The 14,130-nt window shown below is 33.8% G+C and overlaps 1 long non-coding RNA gene across 1 annotated transcript; it reads right to left on the bottom strand.

The window, feature by feature from the left end:
- Nucleotides 1-11,713: 11,713 nt before the first annotated feature.
- On the bottom strand, nucleotides 11,714-13,798 carry LOC105437495. Its single transcript, XR_970626.2, has 2 exons — nucleotides 13,657-13,798; nucleotides 11,714-12,033 (listed from the first exon to the last, which is right to left on the bottom strand). It is a non-coding gene; the product is annotated as an uncharacterized LOC105437495 (long non-coding RNA).
- Nucleotides 13,799-14,130: the final 332 nt, after the last annotated feature.

Here is a 14,130-nt window from a genome sequence, read left to right as displayed (position 1 = left end):
GGTTTGATTTATAGACCCCCTGACAGTAATTTTGATTTATTCTATAACAATTTTGAATCATGTCTTCATAAAATATCTGAGGAAAATAAACATGTTTATTTTCTGGGTGATTTTAATATAAATTTTCTTTCTTTACCCCATAATAGTAGAAACTCTGACAGGTTTATTCATTTGATGCGTTCATATGGATTTTGTTCATATATTAGTAAGCCCACTAGAATAAATGTACACTCCTCAACGCTTATTGATAATATTTTTTCTAATGCATTTACTAAAAAAATAACTGGAGGATTATTATGCTCAGAAGTTTCTGACCATTTACCTATTTTTGTAATATGTGAACATGAAATTTCCCAATTGAAACCACTTAATAATATTATGTATCGAAAAGAAACCCCTCATAATATTGAATTATTAAAGCAGAATTTAGCTGTAGAGGAATGGGTGGACGTATATAATGTAAACGATGTAAATATTGCCTATGAAATTTTCAATAATAAATTACAAACTTATTATGATAGTAATATTCCTATAGCGAAAGTTAAACGTAAAAATAATAAACCAAATAACCCTTGGATAACGAAAGGTATACTAAAATCAATACAAACTAGAAATCGCATGTATAAAACATATATACGTAACAAAACTGATGTAAATTTAACAACTTATAAAATATACCGTAATAAATTAACAAAATTAATTCGAATATCCCGGAAGCTACACTTTTCAAATAAATTAAAGAGGGCTAGTTGTAACACATATGCTACTTGGAAAATTATTAAAGAAATTATGGGGAAAAAAATAGACCCTTTACCAAAAGATGAGTTCACCTTAAATAATGTTATAATTGAGGATTCTAGTAATTATGCTAATTATTTTAATTCATTTTTCACCAATATTGGGCCTCAACTTGCAAGTAAAATTGATAGTCCTCCTAACATTCATTATACTGACTTTTTATCAGATCGAATCCAACAATCACTTTTTTTAAGTCCAACAAACCCTAATGAAATTATTACCGTTACTAAAGCATTAAGCATGTCCAAAGCTCAAGGTTGTGATAGAATTAGTACATCACTTTTAAAACAAATAATACATGTTATTGCAAGTCCACTTAGCCATATTATTAATCAGTCTTTTTTGCAAGGTGTTTTTCCAGATTTACTTAAGATAGCGAAGGTAATTCCGATCTTTAAAAAAGATGATTCGCATGAAATTAGTAATTATCGTCCAATATCTATTCTTCCTAGCATATCTAAAGTTTTAGAGAAAATTGTCTATAATAGGTTAATCAATTTTTTAAATACTCACCAAATATTAAATTTAAATCAATATGGTTTTAGGAAAAATCACTCCACTGACTTGGCCTTAGTACAAATTTATGATAAGATTACTAATGCCATAGCAAATAAAGAACACGTAATTGGTATATTTTTAGATCTCAGTAAAGCGTTTGATACGCTCGATCATAATATTTTACTCAAAAAACTCTCTTTTTATGGTATTCGGGGCCAAGTCCTCTCATATCTTAAGGATTATTTAACAAATAGAAAACAATATGTTAATTTTAACTGTCTTAATTCGGATTTACTTTCCGTTAATTGTGGCGTTCCCCAAGGCTCCATTTTAGGCCCACTGTTATTTCTTTTATACATAAATGATTTATCCAACACATCTTCTTTATTGTCATTTATTCTTTTTGCAGATGACACAAATATGTTTTGCTCTCATAAGAAATTAGAATCATTAGTGAATATTTTAAATTGTGAATTACACAAAGTTTCGAACTGGTTTAAGTGTAATAAGCTCTCATTAAACATAAGAAAAACACATTTTATGCACTTTAAACACTATAATTCTCATTTGACTAATTTCCGTATTAATATTAAAATTGATAATATGGCAATCGAACAAAAAAGGACATTAAAGTTTTTAGGAGTTTTTATTGACGAAAATTTAACATGGAATGATCACTTACATTATGTATCTATGTGTATATCGAGAAGTGTTGGAATAATAAATAAGTTAAAATTTCTTTTGCCCCATACTACGTTATTTTTATTGTATAACACACTAGTACTTCCATATATAACATATTGTAATATTGTTTGGGCAAATTGTGGTGTAACCAAACTTAATTCAATTCTTTTATTACAAAAAAGGGCATTGCGTATTTGTACTGGATCTCTTTTTTTAGCCCATACAGACCCATTATTTCTTAAGTTAAAAACCTTAAAAGTCACTGACTTACATACTCTCCAAGTTGCAATTTTTATGTTCAAATACATGAATAAGCAACTGCCACCTTCATTCGATAATTTTTTTGTTCATAATAATACAATTCATTCTTATCCAACTCGTATTTCTGAGAATTTTCATTTAACTAACCCCAGATTGTTGATTACACATAAATCAATCAGACACCATGGCCCCGATTTATGGAACAATTTATCTCAACTAATTAAATCATGCTCGACCCTTTATTCTTTTAAAGCGACACTAAAACGTCACATTATATCCTCATACAAAATCGTTATTCATTAAACTTCGTCTCTTAATTCGAATTTATTTTTAATTTATTAATTCTTAAAATACAATAGTATTGTATTATAAACATTACATACCAGAACCCTATTCGCACTTGCACATGCACTTTCACTGCACCCACTTGATCAATTTCGTGTGTACAACTATATTTTTTTAAGAGTTTGCCGCTATTCTCTCGAGGCCGCCATCGATTTCAAGCTTACCGCTCATGATGGCGGTCTCCTGCATTTTCTGTAATTTATCTTTCTTTTTTTTCTTTTTTTTCATTGAAATTATATTTGTGTTTGTATGCATCTTATTCAATGTACTTAAAAATGTATAATCATGTAAAATGAAGAAATATTTGTTACTTTATGTATATGATTATGTTTTATTTTGAAAATGCAGAAATAAAAATAAATAAACAAACAAACAAACGTTAATTGTTGGCTATAAAGTAGGCTAATATCTTAACTAAGCTATCTAAAATATTATGTCAACAGTTCAGTGCTCGAGGTTGGATGGACACATTCTTGCCTCTTATTACCATTTTACATTATTATAGACATCGATCTGTGTATACTTTATCTAATACTATTCTCAAAGGAAAAGTTATGAATTCACTGTGAGAGTGGTCAACTCAATCTATATATACCGATTATGTTTTACTAGTTATATTATGGAATATTGAACTGACGGTATATAAGTAATTATATTTGTTTCTCTCTAGTAATTAATATGCCCATTCACATTCAATTTCCGCTTCTTTTTTGAACTATTCATTGATTATATGACCTCAGTCTTATCTAGGACAAAGACCAGCCTTTTACATGATATAGGGAGCTACTTTTTTATTGGTGTATATCACTACAGACGAATACTGTTTTTCTTTTCTTTTTTGTTGACAAAATAGCAATACATGTTTACCAGGCGAATTACAATATAAAATTTGTGCTTAATAATTTTCCTGTATTCTGCTTTCGCACCTGGGTAAAAAATAGTTATCGTTCTATCTTGACTGTTTTGGTTCTGGTCTGATTATTATTATTATTATTATTATTTTAAATTCTATGAGATCGATCTTCTAAATCCTGCAAGAACGTGGTATTAATATTAGGCCTATGGTCTACGAAGACCTTGAGTTTGATCTGTTTATTTACTGAATTTCTCCATTGAATAACTTCATAATCGCATGAAATTGAATTTCTGAAACTGCTGAAACTGCGTCAACTATAAAGTTTCTTTTCTGTTGCAACCCGTTAATCGATTTCACGAATTTTCAGAGTACAGAACAGGAATTCAATTTTGTTTTTTATATTGGTGTTTCTTTATGCATTTCATTTACTTACAAAATTATGTCCTATACTCGTATTTTGTATGCGTCAGGAGGGACGGATACCACATGTTTTTGTTTTTGTTTTCTTTCTATTAAGCGTTTTCTTTCTATTAAGCGTTTTTTTTTTTTTTTTTTTTTTTTTTTTTTTTTTTTTTACTATCTTCTTGTTCCAATCCGAACTAGATAGACAGTTTCCATTGTTTGTCTTGTTTTTGTTTTTGTAATTGTCTTCCTTTTGTTGTTTTCTCTATTTGTCACTTATTTTTCACTTTCGACTTTCCTGTCATTTTCATTTTCCCCCCTTCTTTTTTACAGTATGATCTTCCTCATCCCCTCTTCTCCTACGGGCACAGGAGCAGGAACATGGTATCGTGAAACCCACTTGTTAGGCATCACTAGTTTATTACCTCCCCCCTCTTATGGCTGATTTTTCTGACTTCCCTTTCAGCTCGGTTGATAACGATGGCTTGCTGTCTCTTTCGTCGCAACATGGCGCTAGTTTTATAGGCAACTCCAATTATGATACATATATAATTAATTCTATGGATAAAAACACATCTGATTTTAATTACAACTTTGATCCAAATGATGAATGTGGGCAACTCGTTACTTCACACTACTTTACTGAACACAATTTTAAATCTTTTCTACAATCAAACAGTTGTGAGGAAAACCTTTTTCTTCTCCATCTAAATATTCGAAGTGCCAATAAAAATTTTGATAAACTTAAATTATTCATAGACAGTAACCAGCTTCCCAAATCTTCAATTATAGGATTAACAGAAACTTGGTTTTCCGAAAACCCATGTTCCCTCTATTCACTCACAGATTTTAATTTGGTTGTTAATAACAGAACTTTTAGACCCGGTGGTGGTGTTGCACTTTACATACCGCAACTATATGAATATGCTCTTAAACCTAATATGACTATATCTAACGATGTTTTAGAATCCCTTTTTGTTGAAATTAACAACCCAAGTGGAAAAAACTTAATTGTAGGCGTTTTATACAGACCTCCTCAATCAAATACTCAAAATTTTCTAAGAACTCTTAATGACCTTCTGCTAGATCCTCTGTTGAAAAACAAAGATTGCTGTATTATGGGTGACTTCAACATTAACTTAATGAATCGCAACATTAACAACGTTTCGCAAGAGTTTCTTGAAACTTTTTTATCCAATTCTTTCTTACCACTTATCACTAAACCCACAAGAGTGACAAAAAATTCAGCTACTATTATTGATAATATATTTAGCAATATAACCTACCCCATCCCCAAAGCCGGTATCATCCTAAATGACATTTCTGATCATTTTCCAGTTTTTGCTAAGTTGTGTATAAATAAACTTGTCAAAAAAGCGACGATCACTACTCCATATCGCAAAATAACTGATGATAATATTACTAATTTAATCAGTGATTTAGACTTAATAGACTGGTCGAACGTTTTTGATTCATTAGATGTTGATGAATCGTACGACTTCTTTATCAATAAGCTTACAGCGTCTTTAAATACTCATGTTCCCCTCACCACCCACCGGAGATCAAACTATAAAAAGATCCCAATTCATCCTTGGATTACAAAATCGCTTTTAAGATCTATCAACCGCAAGAATAACTTGTATTATAAATATATTACAAAACCTAGTGACGAATCTCGCTCTAAGTACACATTATATAAAAACACCCTTACCACTTTATTACGTATTTCAAAAAAAGAATACTATACTTCACAACTCAATTTGTACAAAAATGATATGAAGAATACATGGAAAATCATTAATGGTGTATTAAATAAGAAGAAAAAAGGATCAGCAATAACAAAAATCAAAACCAATAATACTATCACCGATGATGCTGATACAATCGCTGAAAATTTTAACTCGTACTTTTCACAAGTGGGTAACAAACTGGCACAACAAGTGCCACAGAGTACCAAATCATTTAACGATTTTCTTGTCAACCCTAACCAAAATTCCATCTTTTTTAATCCTACAAACACTCGAGAAATTATAAACATTGTTAACAATCTTCTGATTAAGAAGAGCGCCGGGTTTGACTGTATTCCCAACTTCTTATTAAAGAAAATTATCAGAGCTGTTGTTCATCCCTTGGTGCATATCTTTAATATTTCACTTCATACAGGTCGGGTACCTAATCAAATGAAAATCGCCAAGGTCATACCCCTCTTTAAGAAAGGTGATAATCAACTCGTTACTAACTATCGTCCCATATCCTTACTTACCTCGTTATCTAAAGTTCTTGAGAAACTTGTTTTTACAAGAACAACCACGTTTTTTAAAAAATACAATATTTTCTCACACTTCCAATTTGGTTTCCGTGAAAATCATAGCACCTCGCATGCAATTTTGTCTTTTATGAAAACAGTTACCACTTCCATTGATAAAGGTTTGCATACTGTAGGTATATTCCTGGACTTCTCCAAGGCCTTCGACACTATAAACCATGAAATTCTTCTTCACAAACTTTCTCACTATGGTATTAGAGGGAAGGCCTTGGAGTGGTTCAGGAGTTACCTTACAGATAGGACTCAATTTGTATCGGTTAACAACTGTAATTCTTCTACACTTCCTATTACCTGTGGTGTACCGCAGGGTAGCCTACTCGGCCCCCTTCTTTTTATTACCTATATTAATGACATTCAAAAATCTTCAAATTTATTATCATTTATACTTTTTGCAGATGACTCCAACATTTTCTTTTCTCATGAGAATGCGAACCAACTACTTAGAACTGTAAACTCTGAACTAAAAAATGTAACTGACTGGATCAAGGCTAATAAACTATCACTTAATCTGCAGAAGACCAATTACATGCTATTTAGCAACAAAATCAATAGTTTGCCAGGTGAAATTATTTTTGATAACGCTGCTCTTGTTAATGTTTCTACAACCAAATTCTTGGGAGTGTTTATTGATGAAAAATTATCATGGAAAACTCACATCGATAATATATGCAAAACCATTTCACGAAACATCGGTATTATCAATAAACTCAAATACTTTCTTCCTTCTCGAACTCTTCTTACATTATATCATACCTTAATATTACCATACATTAATTATGGGATTATAGCATGGGGATGTGCAATACAAACACAATTAAATAGGATCCTACTGCTGCAGAAAAAAGCACTCAGGATAATATTTCAAACACAATTCAGATCTCATACAGATATTTTATTTTTCGAAAATAATATTCTCAAAGTGAAAGATATCTATGTGTTCCAACTCGGCCAATTTATGTTCAAACTAAGTAAAGACGACCTCCCCGCAATTTTTTCTGATATGTTCTGCAAAAATGCCTCTGTACACAATTACCCGACTAGACAACGGAACTGTTATCACTTACCCTTAACACGAACATTATTTGCACAGAATTCATTTGTCTTCGCTGGATGTGCCTATTGGAATTCTCTTCCCAACGATATAAAAGAAGCCCCTAGTCTTAGCAATTTTAAACGTAAACTTAGGAAAACATTAATCAGCCAATACTCCCCACCAACAAGCCAAGCTCAAAAATCTAAACCTACGGAAAGATAAAACAAATCTTTCCTTTTGTTATTCCTCCTTTCCTCCTTTTTTGTTTCTTTTTTAAGAATAATCTAAACAAGCCTAACGACCTGGTGGTGTACCTGCCTCCTGTCCCCATCTCCTTCTTCCTGCCTTTCTCTCGCTCTCTATTTCTCTCTTGCTCTCTCCCCTTTCTCTCTCTCTCTCTCTCTGTTACTATATTTATCTTACTTTTATTTTTACTTTTACTTTTTCTTTTTTTTTTGTATTCCCTTTTAGTGTGTTTTACTGGTATTAGCTTTCGACCATAATTATTTAAGCGTATCCATGTAACTAAGTCAGGGGCTTGCCTCATACAAGCTCTGCTTTTTTAGCAAGCCCCTCCGTTTTGAATTACTTCATCAAGGTCATTTTTTTTTCTATTGTTCAGTACTGTTTTTTCCCAATATTTCTTATCAACTAAATTTTGTTCTACATAATACTGAATTTACTTTGTTTATATTATATTTGACTGTATTATATTATGTCTGTTTATATTTTGTTTGTTTTGAAACGGTAATAAAATCTGAATCTGAATCTGAATCTGAATGAAATATTGCTTCAGACCACGATTTACGTCATTAACAAACAAATATAGTGACCTGCCACTGTCCCGAATAAGAAATAAAAATGTGCTCATCTGACCGTAATTTAATGCCTAAATAACCTGAGCATTAGGGGGCTGAGAGCTCTGCCTCCTGGACCCAACCAGGGATTTGCCCCTGGACCCCACAATAATCAACGTTCGCTGCGCTCTACCTGTTCGTAAATACTTTAGCCCCCAATTTTGAAGAAAAAAACGTTGCACAGGGCATACTTGTTGCGGTGACTACAGGGCGCCTTGGAAGAAGTGGATGCCAAAGGCTTCCCCACAAGAAGACTTGTTTCTCATTACAGCAAGGCATTCGTCAATTCTCACTAGCTTTGTTAATAACTGTTTTGAAACACCGGGAGGGGTTGAGAGAGGGGGGAGAGAGAGAGAGAGAGAGAGATAGAGAGAGAGAGAAGGGGGGGGGGGGAGAGAGAGAGAGAGAGTGAGAGAGAGAGAGATAGTGGAATAGAGAGAGAGAGAGAGAGAGATAGAGTGAGAGAGAGCGAGATATTGAGTAGTATATTTGTAAAGCGCTTAGAGACATTTGTATTAAGCACTATATAAAAATTAAATATTATTATTATACATTGTCGCTCATAAAGGTGGAATATTCTTTTTTTATTCCAATTTATGGAAAAAAAATTAAAATAATTTAAAAATAATAGATCTAGATAATAGTATACATTCTCAGATTTTATTGAATGATAATTTGCCAATGTGTGTTTTGTGTGACTGCTAAAGCATGTGTATGCTATTATGCTTATCAACTAGGGGACCTATGCCATTAAGTCATAAATGACAGTAATGAGGATTAATGCCCCACAAAAGGGCACTAATATAGCATATCGACATGGTTTTGATCCTGGGGCCTCACAGTTACGAGGCCATTGCTTTGTCACTGAATCATGACTGTACGCAGCGGGGGCTAGGGTAGGGGGCAGTTTCCATAAATAAAAAAAAAACACAAAAAATGCAATACATTTTCAATAATTTATTGCATTTAACCCCAGTGCCTAACATTAAACAAAATTATGTGTGCCCATGCCTTGAGCCATAATGCATGGCTGTCGATAGGATTTTTTTTATGTTAGGGACAGGGGTAAAATGCAATAAATTATTGAAAATTTATTGCATTTTCTGTGTGTTTTTTTAATTATGGAAACTGCCCCCTACCCTAGCCCCCGCTGCGTACAGTCATGGTTCAGTGACAAAACAATGGCCTCGTAACTGTGAGGCCCCAGGATCAAAACCGTGTCGATGTGCTATATTAGTGCCCTTTTGTGGGGCATTAATCCTCATTACTGTCATTTATGACTTGAGAGCGTAGGTCCCCTAGTTAATAAGCATATTAGCATACACATGCTTTAGCAGTTCCGCAAAACACACATTGGCAAGTTATTATTCAATAAAATCTGAGAATGTATACTATTATCTATATCTACTATTTTTAAATAATTTTTAAAATAATTCCATAAATTGAGGTAAAACTAAAATATTCCACCGTTATGAGCGACAGTGTATATATATATATATATATATATATATATATTCAAAATACTGTACATCATGCTATGTTTATAATGTTGTATCCTATTAGTGTATGATAATATATAATATGCCACGCCCACTATTGGGGAATTCCAAACTCATCTGTCCAATCAGAGCCCGCGCTCTGTAATCATCGACCAATCAGAAGTTTGTAACATCTCTAAGGGGTGGCGTCATAGAATAGTTTACAATCCAGTATTTTTCCAGCTTGGATTGAAGGAAATAGTTTTTCTCAATCACTCAATCAATCAACCTTTCAATCATTTAATCAATCAATATTTCAGTCAAACAATAACAACACAAACTAATCAACCATTTAGATCAGGCCTTCTTAACTGGCGGCGCGCGCGCCACTTGTGGCGCTTGCGGTCAGTCGGAGTGGCGCGCGATTGTTGCAACAAAACAAAAAACAAAAAGAAAGAAAGAAAATATATATTTTAGAATTAAATACCCAGCTAAATCAAGAAGTTGCAGTCGAATTTGAGCCCAAAATCCCTGCTTAACAAACAGGAAGAAAGGGGAATTTATTGTTTTTTACCATTTTATACGAATCTAAACCTAAGGTCTGAACAACAATTTACAATTTAGCTTACGATGGGATACCAATTTTAACATTGCCAATATCTGGAAACATCTTGTTTTTGTTTGTTTGATTTTCACTTTATTGCACGTGTTTATTGCACACAAAAAAACTACATATAAATATATCTCCAGTGTAATCGTACTCAGGAATTGTACTATTTTTTTCACATCATTATGAAATTATGATTGATTATATTGTGGAATGAAATGGTGTTAAAAGCCCTAAATCCACCAGCTTCAGGGGGCTCCGCCCCCTGCTACCCCCCCTTTAGGGCTTCGCCCTGGACCCCACCCATTTTCGGCTCGGTCGCTACGCTCCCTCGCAGCACAGTCAACCGTACAGGGTGGCACTTCAACTACAAATTCTTTTCGTTTTGGTACTTCTAATAAACTTGTTGAGAAGGCCTGATTTAGATGATCCGCATTGAGGCAATTCACACATTTTTTTAATGTACATCTCGAAATGATAATCAATAGGCTATAATATATTTTCTTTCATTCGAGGCTTTTTAATGTAGAATATTAGACAATTACAGAGACTCATTGACAGATGAAATTTAAAACAAATTAAGAGGGAGAAGAAATTGAAGGTATTTGATGCCTTACGGGCAACTAGAACGGACAAATGAAATAACAGATTATTATAAATTAACAATTTTCCTATTTTCCTATGGTTTTGTACATGATAACAAATACTTTTTAAATTTGCGGACATTTTATTAGAATTAAATCAAACCAGCAGGGTAAGGATGAAACAATTTGATTACTTACTGTACATTAAAGGTCATATTTTAATATTAAATAAAGGACCAATTAAACGTCATTACTACAATTACACAATAGCTGTAGGCCTTATCGTGTACATTTTACACGATTACGAATACATAAACTTTTTTTGCACATTGAAAGACATACTTTGATATTGGAAATTAAAGGGTATTTGGCCTCCGTGCCGTCATTTATAATGCCGCAATTGGTGCACTTTTCGAAATCACAACGTTCTAGAAAGAAAAACATCATGAAACGAAGGATAATAAGAAAGAAATTAAATTTTTCGGCGAGCAACATTGAAAGTAGAGCACTGCACAATAAATCATCATTATCATCATCATCATCATCATCATTACCTTTGCTATCATTTGGCCAATGAAAACCTGGGGAAACTTTGCAAATTTTTAATGGTTACTTGTATTCCTTTAAAATTCAGGGAAAATAATGAGTAGACTGGAGTTCCTTGAATAAAAATTACCTCCTTTAAATGCAATTTTTTATTAGCGTTAGACTTAGCCTACTCCGAGGCGTCAATCATATGAGGTTTTTTTTTATTAGGCGGCGAAGACCAGGCACGTGAGTGACATGCACCGTTAAATACAGCCAGCAACTGTAGATATATGATTTGTGGATGGCCAGGGCCTGGTCATTGAGGAGCTTGCTGCTCGGCCCGGCACCTTTCCACCCCACCAACACCAACTCCACCCATGCTTACGCTACTTATATGGTTACGGGCATGATAGGATAAAATTTGGAATCAAATAATAATACTTATATATGCTTTTCAAAATTTGAACAGCTAGCGATTCCTCCTTCAAATCTGTCTGTCACTACAATTACGTGGACCTCAATAAGTTGGCCTCGATCAACTAGATCTCCAGACCGGTCCCGAATGTCCAGTCTACTTCCTACGCCCGCCACCGCCTCCAGAGTTTTTGCCCTTGCTCCCCGTGGACGGTATCTTTGAGGCAGATGGGGCGTAAACCTTCGGCGTCGCAATTGAAGAGGGTGCGCGGCTGTCGGACCTGATTCCACTGGGGCTGTAGCCCAAGCTGTTGGCTCCAGCGCTCGCCTGTGATGCAGGCTGACTCGAAGACATATTATATCTGTACAAGTTGCAAAATTGTAGAAAGCTTGTCTTACATTCATAAAAGGATAATTAGGGAAAGTACGAAATTAATGTTGGCAAAGTGATGTAGACGTAACGTAGGGGCATACAGAGGAAACATTTTAAAGAGAAGGTTGATTTCTAGGAAATGTGAAAACATATATGTATAATGTTTATATTCTTTTTGATATGCTAGTGTGTAAGAGCGTCATAGAAAAAACATCCCTTCAAAGGATTACTTTTAAAATGCTCTCATATTTGGAATATGACAAGTAACAGCTATTGTGGACCATTATTTTTAAAAGTGCTAGGAGGGAGAGAGAAGGAATGGAGGACATGAGAGCATGTAGTAATGGGACGATTAGATAGGATGAGAAAGCAGGAGATGAAGCGATTAGAGAATGAGGTTGTAAGAGAAGGGCTCACTTCGAATCATCGGGTCATCACATCCGGTCGGGTCGTCACGTTTAATACACGACTTTGTGATACGAAAGCGGAAGATCACGCGATCTTTCGTAGATTTGCCGAAGGGTCGGATCCAATTTACAGGACACGTCTTTGTAGATGAGAGGGGTTTATTTCAAAAACATTATCCCCTTAAGTTCGTGAATAAAGGGGCACGTTTTCACAAAGGGTGGGTAACGCGATGACCCGATACTTCGAAGTAAGCTCCGGAGAAGAAGGGATGGGAAGGAGAGGTAGTGCGAACTGAGATATACATGTCTTTTATGCAAGAAAATACAATAAATACACTATTTTATGGCTATAAGGTTAAAAACTGCATTGTCATCATATACATTCAAACTGTGCTAAGGTCCCATTTGAACATTTATTTTGTGACAAAAATAATATGTCATTTATCTAACTCCAATATAGATTCATATTTTTTGGTAATAATCCTTACCTTTCCGGGATTTTTCATTTAATATCCCCTTTCAACATATTAGTAAGCTAAAAAATACCCTTGATTTATTTTTAAAAAATTGGTATAAATCTAAGAATCATTTTAGCGAGATTGTATCTAAATTCAAAATCACATCACAATACTTATTGAAATGAATTGAAAGTAAGCTCTAAAAAATGGTCTTTGGTGATAGGATTAAAAATTAGCATTATCAATGGGTTCGGTAGTTAGTGATTCTATGATTGCTCAGTCAATCAACAACAACAACAACAACAACAACAAAAAAAACAAAAAAAACACAATTTTTTCAAATTTATAATTGATAAAACTCAAATTTCTGGAGTAAAAATCTAAAAAAATAAGATTGATGAAAAAGTGTGTAATAAATGATGAATAAAAGATAAATGAAATTGCTTTAATAAATAGGATGGAAACGAATTATGGCTTTTTTCTAATAATAGACACTTCATACAGAGTATAAATTCAGTCATAAGCTACTGGAACCCCAAAGATAAGGCTATTCTATCACTTTCAATTTCATAGATCCTTTTTACCATTATTGAAAAGACCACCCCAATTTCGGAGAAATATGAAATATGAAATAAAACGAAAACTCTCTTCATAAGGGTTGTCTTATCTTCACGGGAAACAAGAAATGATTTTACTTTGCCTATATAGATAATTACAATGAAAATGAATACATAGATGTTCTCTTACCTGTGCAGACAATTTGCTCCAGATGATGCCAAAAGAAGTCTATCAAGACTACTATGTTTAAAATTGAAATAGAAATCGATGAACAAATGCATCTATAAAAGTGTTTCGCTCCTGCCGTATACCACGGCTTCCTCCCCCTCAAGTGAAGATATATTACTAATGATATCTTTATATAGGGCAGCAAGACGAAGTGCATTAATTACCCTACGCCCATGCACTTCCGGAAATCTTATTACCTCGTCTGTCCAATCAGAGCCCGCGTCTTTATTCCATCGACCAATCAGAAGTGTCCTTATAATGTACCCTCAGGGGCTTCAAATATTATTTCGCAATGGACTGTGATCTGGCCTTGGCAAGGTGTCTTTATTGCAACGATTTGTTACGTCAGTGACTGCAGTTGCAGCCGACTGCGACATCGTGACTTTAAAGAGAAGGTTGGGATCTGGTGAAGGGGGGGGGGGGATATCAAAATGT

This window comes from Strongylocentrotus purpuratus, unplaced genomic scaffold (assembly GCF_000002235.5).
Source record: "Strongylocentrotus purpuratus isolate Spur 01 unplaced genomic scaffold, Spur_5.0 spur5_scaffold_19, whole genome shotgun sequence".
Lineage (NCBI taxonomy): Eukaryota > Metazoa > Echinodermata > Echinoidea > Camarodonta > Strongylocentrotidae > Strongylocentrotus > Strongylocentrotus purpuratus.
Note: the sequence above shows the minus strand (reverse complement) of the source record. Positions and strands in the feature narration are given on the sequence as shown.